Source organism: Mus musculus, chromosome 12 (assembly GCF_000001635.26).
Source record: "Mus musculus strain C57BL/6J chromosome 12, GRCm38.p6 C57BL/6J".
Lineage (NCBI taxonomy): Eukaryota > Metazoa > Chordata > Mammalia > Rodentia > Muridae > Mus > Mus musculus.
The window spans coordinates 45,309,571-45,324,337 of NC_000078.6; positions in this window are offsets into that span (position 1 = coordinate 45,309,571).

A 14,767-nucleotide genomic window follows, 5' to 3' on the forward strand; every position below is an offset into this window, starting at 1 on the left:
GAACAGCAAGGCGGCAGGCAGCAGCAGTGGGAGTGGCAGAATGATAGGGCAGCAAGCTCCGCCCCATGGTCTCCTTCTTGCTAACAGTGAAACCTGAGCTAACAGGTTTCAGGCTGAGGGTGGGGAGGTTACAGTGGTGTATTTTGTCAACAGCTTTTTCTGCATTTAATGAGATGATTATGTGGTTTTCATCTTCAGGGTGTTAATATGGTTGATTATGATATCTTTCAATTTACATATGTTGAACCATCCCTGGATCTCTGGATTTGAAGTATACTTGATCATGGTAGATGATCTTTTCTGATGTGTTTCTGAATTTACTTTGCAGCTATTTTATTGAAAAAAAAAAACTTTTCATCTGTGTTTATAAGGGAAATTGGTCTTTGATTCTCTAATTTGTTGTGGTTTTGTGTGATTTAGGTATCAGGGTAATGGTTACCTTATAACCATATAACTGGACAATGTTCCTTTTCTTTCTATTTTATGGGATAATTTGGTAAGTATTGGCATTCAGTATTTGAATGTCCAGTTTAAGTCGGCATTAAAACCACCTGATCCTGAACTTTTCTCAATTGGGAGATTTTTCTTTTCTTTTATTGGAAATTTTCTTTATTTGCATTTCAAATGTTATCCCCTTTCCCAGTTTCCTCTCCAGAAGCCCCCTATCCCATCTCCTCTCCCCCTGTTTCTACAAGGGTGCTTCCCAACCCATCTACCTACTCCCTCCTCCCTGCTCTGGCATTCCCCTACACTGGGTCATCCAGCCTTCACAGGACCAAGGGCCTCTCCTGCCATTGATGCCCAATGATGGCCTGGAGGTTTTTAATGACTGCTTTTGTTTCACTGGAGGCTATGGTCCTGTTTTAACTACTTATGTACTAGTTCTTTATTTTGGTGAACGGTATGTATTGAGAAATTTATGAATTTCTTTTTAGACTTTCTAATTTGTTCGAGTACAGATTTTTAAAGCATGCCCATATAATTCTCTGGATTTCTTTGGTTTCTGCTGTTATTCTTCCCCCATTTATCTCTAAATTGTTAATTTATAACTTTTCTTTCTGCCTTTTATTTAAATTGGATAAGGGCTTATCAGTATTACTGATTTTCTCAAATTACCAAATTTTTGTTTCATTAATTCCTGGTATTCTTTTTGTTGATATTTTATTTCTATTTTATCGATTTCATTCCTGAGTTTAAATATTTCTTACTGTTTACTCCTTCTGGGTGAGATTTCCTTCCTAATGCTGACATCTTTTAATACAGTTCCTCATGATGTGGTGACCTCCAAGAACAAAATTATGTTTGTTACTACATCATAAATGTAATTTTGCTGCTGTTATGATTCACAATGTCATGGTTTTAGGCTGCCTCTGTGAGAAGACTGTTTGACAACAACCCAGGGTTTATACCCACATGTTGAGAACCACTGGTATGAAAGCTGTCTCCTTCCTTCCTTCCTTCCTTCCTTCCTTCCTTCCTTCCTTCCTTCCTTCCTTCCTTCCTTCTTTCCTTTCTTTTTCTTTTGTTCTTCTTTCCTACTTTCTTTTTTTTTTCTGAAGGCACTTAGTGATATGGACTTGCCTCTTAGAACTACTTTCATTGTGTACCATAAGTGTTTGAATGTTGTGTATTCATTTTTATTCATTTTTAGAAGTTCTTATTTTTCTTATTTCATATCTTCACTCATTTTACACTCAGTGTAGAATTGTTCAGTTTTCGTGACTTTAGAAGGTTTCTGTTGTTGATATTCACTTTTAATTGGTGATGGTCAGATAAGACACAGAGGTGGATGCTCACAGCCTACCATTGTACTGAGCATGGGGTCTCCAATGGAGGAGTTAGAGAAAGGACTGAAGGAACTGAAGGGTTTGCAGCCCTATAGGAAGAACAACAATATCAACCAAATGGACCCCCCAGAGCTCCCAGAAACTAAACCACCAACCAAAGAGTATACATGGAGGGACCCATGGCTCCAGTTGCATATGTAGTAGAGGATGACCTTGTTGGACATCAATGGGAGGAGAGGCCCTTGGTCCTGTGAAGGCTTGTTTCCCAAGTGTAGGGGAAGGCCAGGGCAGGGAGGATGGAGTAAGTGGGTGGGTGGGCAATACCCTCATAGAAGCAGGGGGAAGGAGGTTGGGGTAGGGAGTTTCCAGAAGGGAAACCTGGAAAGGGGATAACATTTGAGATATAAATAAATAAAATGTCTAATAAAGAAAAGAAAAGAAAAGATCATCCTGGGTGAGGAAACTCAGATACAGAAGAACACACATGTTATGTACTCATTATTAAGTGGATACGAACCCAAAAGCTTACAATGCCTATGTTACAACCTAGAGACCATATGGAGCATAGAAGGATGGAAGATCAGGGGGTAGATGCTTCAGCCCTGCACTGAGGCAGGAACAGGACAATTGTGGGAGATATAAGGAGACGGGGACAAGGGAATGAGAAAGGAGGAGGAGGAAATAAGGGTGGCAGCATCAGTATCTGGAGGAGATGTGAGAGAGATAGAGTCAGGAAATCAAATAAAAATAGGTAGCAGGGGGGATAACGAACTGGGGATAGCCACTGGAGGGTCCCAGACACAAGAGAAATGTGAGGTTCCCAGGACCCAATGGGATTGACTTAATGCACAAAGAAGGGAGTGAAGGGAGCAGTAAAACCTGTGGAGACCACTTCTAGTAGATAGGCAGAGCCCCCGGTTGAGGCATGGAACAACCCACCCATCTCAAAGTATTTTTAACCCAGAAATGTTCCTGTCCAAAGGAAGAACAGGGACAAAAAATAGAACTGAGACTGAAGGAAGGACCAACCAGGGAATGGCCATACTTGGGGATCCATCATGTCTGCAGACACCAAATGCAACACTGTTGCCGTGGGCAAGAGGCACTTGCAGACAGGCACTAAGTGTGGCTGTTTCTGGGGAGGTCAGGCCAGCAACTGATGAAAAGAGAGGTGGATGCTTGGAGCCAACCATCAGGCTGTACTCAGGGAACCTGGTGGGGGAGCTGGCAGAAAGACTGGAGGAGCAAAGGGGGATTGCAACCCCATTGGAAGAACAGCATAGGCTGGCCTCGCCACCCAGTTCTCCCAGAGACTAGACCACCAACCAAGTAGCAGAGAATGGCATTGCCTGACAGCAACACAGTGGGAGGCCCTTGGTCCTGGGGGAGATTTGATGCCCTAGAGTAGGGGGATGCTAGAGCAGTGGGGTAGTAAAGTGTGGGTGGGTAGGTGAGCACTCTCATACAGGCAAAAGGGAGAGGATAGGGCAGATGTGGAATGGAGGTATGGTGGAGGGGTAACCGGCAAGCAGGAAATCATGGGATGGAGGGTTGTTAGAGAGGATGACTGGGAAGTGGAATATCATTTGAGATGTAAACAATGGTATGACTAGAAATGGTTTATTTTGGAGAAACTTCTAAGAGGTGATAAGAAGAGGAAGTATTATTTGTTTTAGGGTGTATATTCTATAAATTGCTACATCCATTTGGTCTGCTATGTCAGTTCTAGTGTTTCTTTGTTTAGCTTTTCTTTGGATGACCTATCATCCAGAGCATTAGTGAAATGAAGTCTCCCAGTATTAGTTTGCTAGGGTCAGCTTATGATTTAAGCTTTAGAGGTGATTCATTTGTTCTTTTTCTTTTTCTTAGCTTGGGTGCACTTTGTTATGTTGTATAGATAGTAAAAAGTGCAATGTCTTTTGGGTGGATTTTTACATACACACACACACACACACACACACACACACACACACACACATATATATAGTATTTTCATATGTCTTTGGATTAGTTTTTGTTTGAAGTCTACACAAAATGGCTACACCAGCTTGTTTTTTGTTGTTGTTGTTGTTGTTCTTTTGTCCCAGAGCTTAGAATATCTTTGACCACCCTTTTATCCTGCAGTGTTGTCTGTCCTTGATATAAGGAATGCCACTGGGAGGTCACAAAAGGATGGATTCTCTTTTGGCATCCATTCTGTTAGTCTGTCTCTTTTTATTGAGGAAGTAATACCACTGATGTTGAGATATCGGTGAATAGTATTTGTTACTACTATAAATTTGCAGTTGTGGTATATGTGTGTTTCATCTCTGTTTATTTGTAGCTTTGGGATTATTTATGACTAGTGTTTTCCTGAATGCTATTAACCTTAGGTTGCAATTTTCCTAATAGGACTGTATATAGCTCTGGATTTGTAGTTAGATGTTGTGTGAATTTGGTTTTTATCATTATGATTGAAACTTTTGCTTGGTATAGTAGTCTGTGCTGGCATCTATGGTCTTTTAGAGTCTGTAGAACATCTTCCTATGCTCTTCTGAATTTTAAAATCTCTGAATTCTGAAATTTAAACTTTAAATATTTTAAGAAGATAGTTATTATTTTTTATTAGATACTTTATTTACACTTCAAATGTTATTCCCTTTCCTGGTTTCCCTTCTGAAAACCCCCTATGCCGTCCCCCTTCTTCTATGAGGGTGTTCCCCCATCCCCCCCACCCCCCACATACTTCTGCTTCCCTACCCTGGCATTCCCCTACACTGGTGCATTGAGCCTTCACTGGACCAAGGGCCTCTCCTCCCATTGATGTCCAACAAGGTTATCCTCTGCTACATATGTGTGTGACTGGAGCTATGGGTTGCTCTATGAGTAATCTTTGGTTGGTGGTTTAGTCCCTGGGAGCTCTTGGGGGCCTGTTTGGTTGATACTATTGTTGCTCCTATGGGGCTGCAAACCCTTCAGCTTCTTCAGTCCTTTCTCTAACTCTTCCATTAGAACCCCATGCTCAGTCTAATGGTTGGCTGAAAGCATCTGCCTCTGTATTTGCCAGGCTCTGGCAGGGCCTCTCAGGAGACAGCTGTATCAGGCTCCTGTCAGCAAGTACATTGGCATCCACAATAGTGTCTGGGTTTGGTAACTGTATATGGGATGGATCCCAGGTGAAACAGTCTTTGCATGGCCTTTCCTTTAGTCTCTGCTCCATACTTTGTCTCTGTATCTCCTCCCATGAGTATTTTGTTTCCCTTTCTAAGAAGGACCAAAATATCCACACTTTGGTCTTCCTTCTTGAGCTTCAAGTGGTCTGTGAATTGTATTTTGGGTATTTTGAGCTTTTGGGCTAATGTTCATTTATTAGTGAGTGCATACCATGTGTGTTCTCTTGTCATTGGGCTACCTTACTTAGGATGATATTTTCTAGTTCCATCCATTTGCCTAAGAATTTCATAAGGTCATTGTTTTTAATAGCTGAGAACCATTGTGTAAATGTACCACATTCTGTATCCACTCCTCTATTGAGGGACATTTGGGTTCTTTTCAGCTTCTGGCTATTATAAATAAGGCTGCTATGAACATAGTGGAGCATGTGTTCTTGTTATATGTTGGAACATCTTTTGGGTATATACCCAGGAGTGGTATTGCTGGGTCCTCAGGTAATACTATGTCCAATTTTGGGGGGAACCACCAGGCTGATTTCCAGAGTGGATGTTCTAGCTTGAAATCCCAACAATGGAGAAGTGTTCCTCTTTCTCCATATCCTCACCAGCATCTGCTGTCATCTGAGCTTTTGATCTTAGCCATTCTGACTGGTGTTAGGTGGAGCCTCAGAGTTGTTTTGATTTACATTTCCCTGATGACTAAGGATGTTGAACATTTCTTTAGGTGCTCTCAGCCATTCGGTATTCCTGAGTTGAGAACTTCTTGTCTAGCTCTATACCCCAGTTTTAATAGGATTATTTGGTTCTTTGGAGTCTAATTCTTGAGTTCTTTGTATATATTGGAAATTAGCCCTCCATCGTATGTAGGGTTGGTAAAGACCTTTTCTCAATCTGTTGGTTGTCATTTTGTCCTTTGCCTTACACAAGCTTCACAATTTTATGAGGTCCCATTTGTTAATTCTTGATCTGAGAACATAAGCTCTTGGTGTTCTGTTCAGGAAAATTTCCCTTGTGCCCATGTATTTGAGGCTTTCACCACTTTCTCATGTATTAGTTTCAGTGTATCTGGTTTTTTGTGGAGGTCCTTGACCCACTTGGGCTTGAGCTTTTTACAAGGAAATAAGAATGGGTTGATTTGTATTCTTCTTCATGATGTTTTCCATTTGAACCAACACCAACTGTTGAAAATGCGTTTTTTTTTTTCCCACTGCATGGTTTTAGCTCCTTGTGGGTTCATTTCTGGGTCTTCAATTCCATTCCATTGATCTACCTGCCTCCCTCTGTATCAATACCATGCAGTTTTTTTTTTTTATCACTATTATTCTATAATACAGCTTGAGGTTAGGGATGGTGATTCTCCCAGAAGTTCTTATATAGTTGAGAGTAGTTTTTGCTATCCTGTGGTTTTTTGTTATTCCTGGTGAATATGCAAATTGCTCTTTCTAACTCTATGAAGAATTGAGTTGGAATTTTGATGGGGATTGCATTGAATCTGTAGATGCTTTAGGGAATATGGTCATCTATACTATATTAATCCTGCCAATCCATGAGCATCTTTCCATCTTCTGAGATCTTCTTTGATTTCTTTCTTCAGATTTTAAAGTTCTTGTCATACAGATCTTTCACTTGCTTGGTTAGAGTCACACCAAGGCATATAATGGTATTTATGACTATTGTGAAGGGGGGGATCATTTCCCTAATTTCTTTCTCATCCCTTTATCCTTTGAGTAAAAGAAGGCTACTGATTTGTTTGAGGTAATTTTATATCCAGCTACTTTGTTGAAGTTGTTTATCAGGTTTAGGAGTTCTTCGGTGGAATTTTTGGGGTCACTTAAGCGTACTATTGTATCATCTGTAAATAGTGGTATTTTGTCTTCTTCTTTTCCTATTTGTATCCCTTTGACCTCCCTTTGTTTTCTAATTGCTCTGGCCAGGGCTTTGAGTACTATATTGAATAGGTAGGGAAAGAGTGGGCAGTCTTCTATTCCCTGGATAGTTATTATTTTAATATATCTGTCTTTATAGATTATTTGGTCTTTTTTACTTGTAGTTCTTAAAATTCTTTCTTTGTAATATGCACTGTTTTGATTATTATGTGATGATGGAACTTTCTTTTCTACTGCAGCTTATTTAGTTTTCTGTATGCCTTCTCTACCTTGATATGCATCTCTTTGTTCAGGAAATTTTCTTCTATGATTTTGTCAACAATATTTTGTGTGCCTTTAACCTATCTTTCTTTCTTTTTTTCTATTCCAATTAACCTAGATTATGGCTTTTCATAATATTCCAGATTTTCTGGGTATTGTGCCAGCCTTTTGTTTTGTTTTGGTTTAACATTTTCTTTGACCGAAGTATTCATTTATTTTATCATGTCTTCAAAGCTTGAGATTCTCTCTTCCACCTCTTGTAGTCATTTGGTGAGGCTTGCATCTGAGATTCCTGTTTGAATTTAAAATTTTTTATTTCCAAATTTCCCTCCATTTTTAAAAAATTGAGTCTATTTCTACTTTTTCTTTTGGAGCTATTTTATCCATTCCCTTCTACTCTTTTTGTTTTCAAAGTTTTCTTTAAAAGATTTATCCATTTCCTCTTTAAGGGTTGCTATTATTGATTTTGCTATTTTAATATCTTTCTTTTTTGTTTCAGCTTTACAGTAATTCTCAGGACCTGTGTTGGGAGCCGCCCCCACATTCGCCGTCACAAGATGGCGCTGACATCCTGTGTTCTAAGTGGTAAACAAGGGTATTTTACGACTACTTGTACTCTGCCTTTCCCGTGAACGTCAGCTCGGCCATGGGCTGCAGCCAATCAGGGAGTGATGCGTCCTAAGCGAAAGATAACTCTCCAAAATAGGGAAGGGGTTTCGGTTTCGTTATTGGGGTGGCTTTCGCTTTTGGGGCTGGGGGTTTGCGCTCCTGGCTCCTGAAGATGTAAGCAATAAAGTTTTGCCGCAGAAGATTTTGGTTTGTTGTGTTCTTTCCTGGCCGGTCGTGAGAACGCGTATAAGAGACCTGCTATGGTTGGATTAGCAGATTAATATAGTTGACATTGTCCTGCTTGGTATTAATTGTGTTTTTCTCTGGCATCTAGGCATCTGGTTTTGGGGAGATAATAATTCTTGGTGCTGATTTCAGGTCTTGTCTTTTTAAGATGAGTGTTTTGTTCCTTGGTTTCTGTTGCCTTCTCTGGTTCTTAGGAGAATGTGGGAATCAGGATAGGCTAGGAGGAGAGGGCTGAGGGAGTCTATAGGAGGCAGGGTGCTCTACTGGGATCAGATTCGGCTTCATCCCCTGAGAAAGGTGGCAGAGAGAGTGGAGAGACCACAACAGGTAGTCTGCTACAGAACTGCTTATCATACTGGGAGTTTGGGTGTGGCAGAGAAGAGTTAAAGAAAAGATTCTAAGTTTGCCTACCTGCTTAGCTGGCCGAATTGCTTCTCTGCAAGCTTGGCTGAGGGAGTCCCAGAGAAGACCTGCTGGAGCTGGTGACTAGAATAACAATATGAGTGGGAAAGGTTGGAAGTGAATATTTAGGTGATCTGATAGGGATGGCATCGCAGAGTACGGGGAGGCAGAGTCAGGTCGTCTGCCACAGAGATGAGGGTAAGACTGGAAAACTGGATTTAGAAGAGGTAGAAGTGAAGAGCGATAGTTAGCCTTCCTGTTTCCCTGATCAGCATGGCCCGTGGGTTCCCAGGAATGCTTGCTGGAGCTTGGGGCAGGGCTATTTGCAGAAAAGAGTGTTGGAGGAGTGGATCTAAATGATCTGTTGTAGATGGGCAGAGAGGCAGTGGATGCCAAAGGAGGTGGTTTGTTACAGAGCTGGGAATGAGAGTAAAGGATTAGATTTGGAGAAAATGAGGCAGCCGAGAAGTTCTCCAGTTAAATTACCTGGTTCGGTGGTCAGAGCAGCCTGAATGTTTTTAGGCAATTCTATCTGGAGTTGTGGGCTGATGGGTAAGTCTTCATGTAGGTCAGGGTGGTATGTGGTGTTGGAGTGTAATGAAGAAAAAGGTTATTGGATTTTTAGTCTACAAATTATGAAACAAAATTTCTATTCTTCAAAATTGGCTTATCAAATCTCATTAAATTTATGTGATATTATTCTCTTAGAAATTAATTTGTATCACACCAAAGTGCAAATGTTCAAGCTCCAAGACAGATTTTAACAGTTCATGTACTCCACATATGTGTGCATCAATGGCATAACTGTATGGTACAGACATTTGGTAACAATGCCTGTCAGAAGATGAGGGGCTTTGATAATGTACTTAGTACCAAAGTAAATGTGCAGAAGAGATTCACATATGAATGCATTGTTCAGTAAATCCACAGCCAATGCAGATTTATGAGAGTCATTATTTTGTTCTACAGGCTGTTTCTCCATTGAATTTAATGAGCTGAAGTAGGTTAACAGTTCATTCTAATCTCCTTGTGCCTAGAAATCAAGCAGTCCCCGGAATCACAGAACACATGTCCTTCTCTTGTTCTGAAAATCAAAGGTGCCTTTCTGATAAATAAATCTCTCTTGAGGGTAATGACTCAGGGAATGAGTTTGAAGACATTTCTTTTAGTACATCAATTGAATGTTAACCCACAACAGCTACTTGTTGCAGAACAGAAAGGCAATTTATCAAACCAAAGACCCACGAAAGATTTGCTTTAATTGTTATCTGTTCCTCCATACTCACCTATTTCATTGAGGTTGTCATTGATTCTCTCACCTACATATTTCCTTTACTATTTAGAGGAAACACTAGTGTGGTGGTTTGTATATCCTTGGACCAGGGAGTGGCACCACCTGAAGGTGTGGCCTTGTTGGAATAGGTGTGACCTGGTTGGAATAGGTGTGTCACTGTGGGTGTGGGTATAAGATCCTCACCCTAGTTGCCTGGAAGTCAGTCTTCCACTAGCAGCCTTTGGATGAAGACATAGAACTCTCAGCTCCTCCTGCACCATGCCTGCCTGGATACTGCCATGCTCCCACCTTGATGATAATGGACTGAACCTCTGAACCTGTAAGCCAGCCCCAATTAAATGTTGTTTTTTATAAGACTTGCCTTGGTCATGGTGTCTGTTCACAGCAGTAAAACCCTAACTAAGACAACTAGCAAGCAATCTATTCTGTGGTTTTTCACATTAATTCCAAGCCAATTCTAACATTGTTTTATTAGAGTTAAAAAACACTTTAAATGAAAATCTGCCAAGCAAATGGAAGTTTATTCTCTCTCCCTCTCCCTCTCCCTCTCCCTCTCCCTCTCCCTCTCCCTCTCCCTCTCCCTCTCCCTCTCCCTCTCCCTCTCCCTCTCCCTCTCCCTCTCCCTCTCCCTCTCCCTCTCCCTCTCCCTCTCCCTCTCCCTCTCCCTCTCCCTCTCCGTCTCCCTCTCCCTCTCCTCCCTCTCCCTCTCCCTCTCCCTCTCCCTCTCCCTCTCCCTCTCCCTCTCCCTCTCCCTCTCCCTCTCCCTCTCCCTCTCCCTCTCCCTCTCCCTCTCCCTCTCCCTCTCCCTCTCCCTCTCCCTCTCCCTCTCCCTCTCCCTCCCCGTCTCCCTCTACCTCTCGTGTATAAAAGTCTATACACTTTATTTACAGGGCTTCTAGAGTCACAGATCCTCCGGGTTTCAGAAACACAGTAGTTATAACCACCTGAAACACCCCAATACAATGATCCAAACAAGTAGAACTCATTGTAGACCCTAAAACTTCCCATTTTAAAATAATTTCCCATTTGCACAGTTTGGTTTCAGGGAGGACTTACATGGGCATAAATAACATACAAACTTTTTCAAATAATGAGGATGTGAATGGCTACCGCTACTGACGCCTTATCTAGTATCCTAGATCTCTATAACCCTGTATGTACTTCTAGTTCTTTTTAAGACACCCACACACATACAGTGTCTTCTCCTAAATTATATTCTTTTAAGGGGCTTCTTTGATCAAAGACAATTTAAAGAATCATAATTTCAGAAGTTGTTTGATTTAGGACTAAATTTTTGTATGGTCCATTTGGGTGATACACTCTCTAAATGTTTTCCTATTATTTGCATCTTGGTTTTCTTTGGTATGAGTTGCTTTTGCAAAGCTCATAGATGTTAGTTCTCATTGTTCCAGAGGGCATTTTATTTGTGGTTTATAGTGAAATAAAATTTTAAGAAAAAGTTTTTCTTGTTAGGATAATCAAGCAAAAGAAAAGAGAAAAAGAAATTAGTGGGATGAAGGAACATGTTAAAAGTATTAAAAATAAGTATGTATGAGAGGGAAGTAAAAACTATCTGGTTGGTAAGGATTTGAAAATCTCAGGTAATATATCTATATTTTAAATAGTTTTTGATGTCAAAGGATTTTATGTAATTGTATTAATATTTATGTTACAGAAATTGAAAAAACATCATCAGTGAGAATGAGACTTGCTTACAATTTTCTGTAGAAAACCCAGTTTTTTCCCCCTGAGTATTTTGAGTTTCTTATTTGTTTTCTACACAGAGATATGTTATATATTTATACTTTGATGAAGTTAAAATTTGAAAAGAAAACAGGATGATGGAACTGTCGAGGTAGGATTTGTTGGCGAAGTAGATCATTGAAGGCCTGCCCTTTGAGGCCTATGTCTCAGACTCTTCCTGTTAAGACTCTCATCTGCTTCTTGTCTATAATGCTGGGAGTTTCTCTACTTCCTGTCTTTTATAAAGTGAAGCTGGTCTTCTACAACACATTCCTGACAGAGCATAATTTTCTTTAATTAAAAAATAGGCTTCTCTCTCTTCTTTAAAGTAGTTATTCTTTTCTCATACAACACATCCTGACCACAGTTTCCCTCCCTATACATCTCCCAGCTCCTCCCACCCCATACACATTTCCTGTTGTAGGAGATTTGATCACACTGTGAACTCAGAATATATTGTTTGGGGGGGGGCTGTTTATAATTGTGGTGTGGCTCAGCCCTAACACACTCCATTAATCCAAGAACTTTCTGGGGTTTTTTTGTAAACAGGATTAAATAAGGACAACTGTAGTTCAAGAGACATAGCAAGCAATGAGTTGACAGGGTCAGAACGTAGGAAAAAGAAACAGAGAGTGAGAGCAAATCAGTGAGAGAGACACAGGAATTAGAAGGGAGGGACCTTGGTGATGGAGGAAGGTCAGCTGGGTGCTTTCTCTGCCTCTCTGAGCTAGCAGACTTTCACCCGAGCATCTGGCTCCTGAATATATATATATATTGGGGGGGCAAAACTGAACATTTGTGATTTTGGTTTTTTGTTTTGTTTTTTCTTTTTTTTTATTAGACATTTTCTTCATTTACATTTCAAATGCTATCCCGAAAGTCCCCTATACCCTTCCCCCTGCCCTGATCCCAAACCCACCCACTTAAAAACAACAATCTCCACTTCCCCAGATACACTCCTCCTACATTTCCCTTCAGAAAGAAGCAAGTCTCCCAGGGATATCAACCCAGTATGGCATAACAAGTTAAAATAGGACTAGTCACAAAATGCCATACCAGGACTGGGTAACCCAGTAGGAGTAAAAGGGTCCCAAGAGCAGATGAAAAGGTCAGAAGCACATTCACTCTTATTGTTAGGAGTTCCAAAATAAGTAAGTAAGTAAGTAAGTAAGTAAATAAATAAATAGCAAGCTAACAGCCATAACACATTTGCAGAAGTCTTAGTACAGACCCATACAGGCTCCATGCATCTCTGTGAGCCCCTCTGAGCCCTACCCACTTGATTTAGTTGGATGTATTTTACTGGCATTCTCAAACCCCCTGACTTCTACACTTCTGCCTCCCCTTCTTCTGCAGGGTTTCAAGCACCAAGGGAAGGGACATAGGAGAGATAAGCAATTTGGGCTTTCTCTTCACCTAATGTTTGCTGTGCAGCTCTGCATCCACTGCCAGTGGAAGCTCCTCTGACAAAGATTTGTTTAAGTACTGATTTATGAACATAGCAGAATATCATTAGTAATTATTTTATTTTATAATTTTCCCTTTCTTAGGGCTCTGGGCTACTCGTTTCTAGTCATCCAGGCAGAATCTGGCATAGACTTTCTTTCCTGGCATGGGCCTCAAATTTGACCAGTCATTAGTTAGCCACTCCTACAAATTCTGTGCCTTCATTGCTCCATGATGTCTTGAAGGCAGGATAGATTGTACTTGAAGGTTTAAGGATTAGGCTGGTGTCCTAGTCCTACTACTGGAAGTTGCCTGGTTACAGAAGCTGGCAAGTTCAGGCTCTATATCCCCTATTACGAGAAGCCTTCTCTAGAGTCACCCTCATACAGTCCTTGGAGTTTCTATTGTATGAGGTTTCTATATCACCCCTCTCCCATGCCTGCCCATTCCAGTTATCTCTACCCAAAGTCTCTCCCTCCATCCCTTCCCCCATCTTTCCTGCTTCCATTCCCACCTACTCCCAATCCAACAAAAACAACAACAACAACAACAACAAAATACTTCATTTCCAGTTCTCAGGGACACACATGCATCATCCCTTAGGTTCCTCTTTGTTTCTCAGCTTTTCTGTTTTTGCAGATTATAACATGATTATCATTTACATAACAGCTTATATCCACTTATAAGTAAGTAAATGCCATGCTTGTCATTCTGAATCTGGATTACATCCATCAGGATATATGGTATGTTTTGGTGTAGGCCTGTTTCCATTTGTTGTGGTGAGCTGATGGTGATTTCAGCCTGGAAATTCAGGCCTATTAGTACTAGAAAGTATTCTTGGCATCTTCCCATCATATAATCCTTTAAATTTTTTTTCTGTGACTTTATCTTATTTATATTTCAGTTTTTTCAATTTTCCATTTCTTTATTTTCAGGGTGAAAATTTTTTTTTCTGGCTCTATCTGTTTGGGTGCAAATTTCATGATGTCTTTTATTTTTTATTTTTTATTTTTATTTTTGCAGTAGAGTAATACTCCAAAGTATAAATGTACTTCATTTTCTTTATCCATTTTTCATTGAGGATATCTAGGTTGTTTCCAGTTTCTGGCCATTATGAATATAGATACTATGAACATAGTTGAGCCTTTGTGATAGGATAGAGAGTCATTCAAGCATATTCCCAAGAGTGGTATAACTGGGTCTTGAGGTAGAATGTTTCCCAGTTTTCTGAGAAACTACTATGTTGATTTCCATAGTTGTTGTAAAAGTTTACACCTCTACTAGCAATGGAGTATGTTTTTGCTATGCATCCTTAACAGGGTGAGTTGTCACTTGTGTTACTTCCCTTAGAGCCATTCTGACCTGTGTAAAATGGAAACTCAAAGTACATTTCCATAACGGCTAAGAATATTGAACATTTGAGTGTTTCTCAGCTATTTGAGTCAGAGTATAATTTTCTGCCCAAAGGTATAGGTTCTATGAACCATGGACTAATTCTTCCTTATTTCTTCCTTCATTGCTTCCTTCCTTTCTTTTCTTGTGGTAAGTAATGTGTTAGACACACTAGACAACTGCTGTGCCTGAACCCTTAATGTCCTTTAAACAATGTATGACATATTATCCGCTTTAAAGTTCAGGTGGCTCATATACATCCATATTCTCAGTGTTCTTGATGTTTCTAAAATTCTACAATGCTATGTTTTGGTGTAGGCCTTTTTCCATCTGTTGTGGTGAGCTGATGGTGATTTCAGCCTGGGAACTCAGGCCTATTAGTACTAGAAAGTATTCTTGGCATCTTCCCATCATATAATCCTTTAATTTTTTTCTGTGACTTATCTTATTTATATTTCAGTTTTTTTAATTTTCCATTTCTTTATTTTTCTATTCTAGTTTATGCCACATTTTCTAACATTTGTCTTCCAACAGCTCCACTTGTTAAAA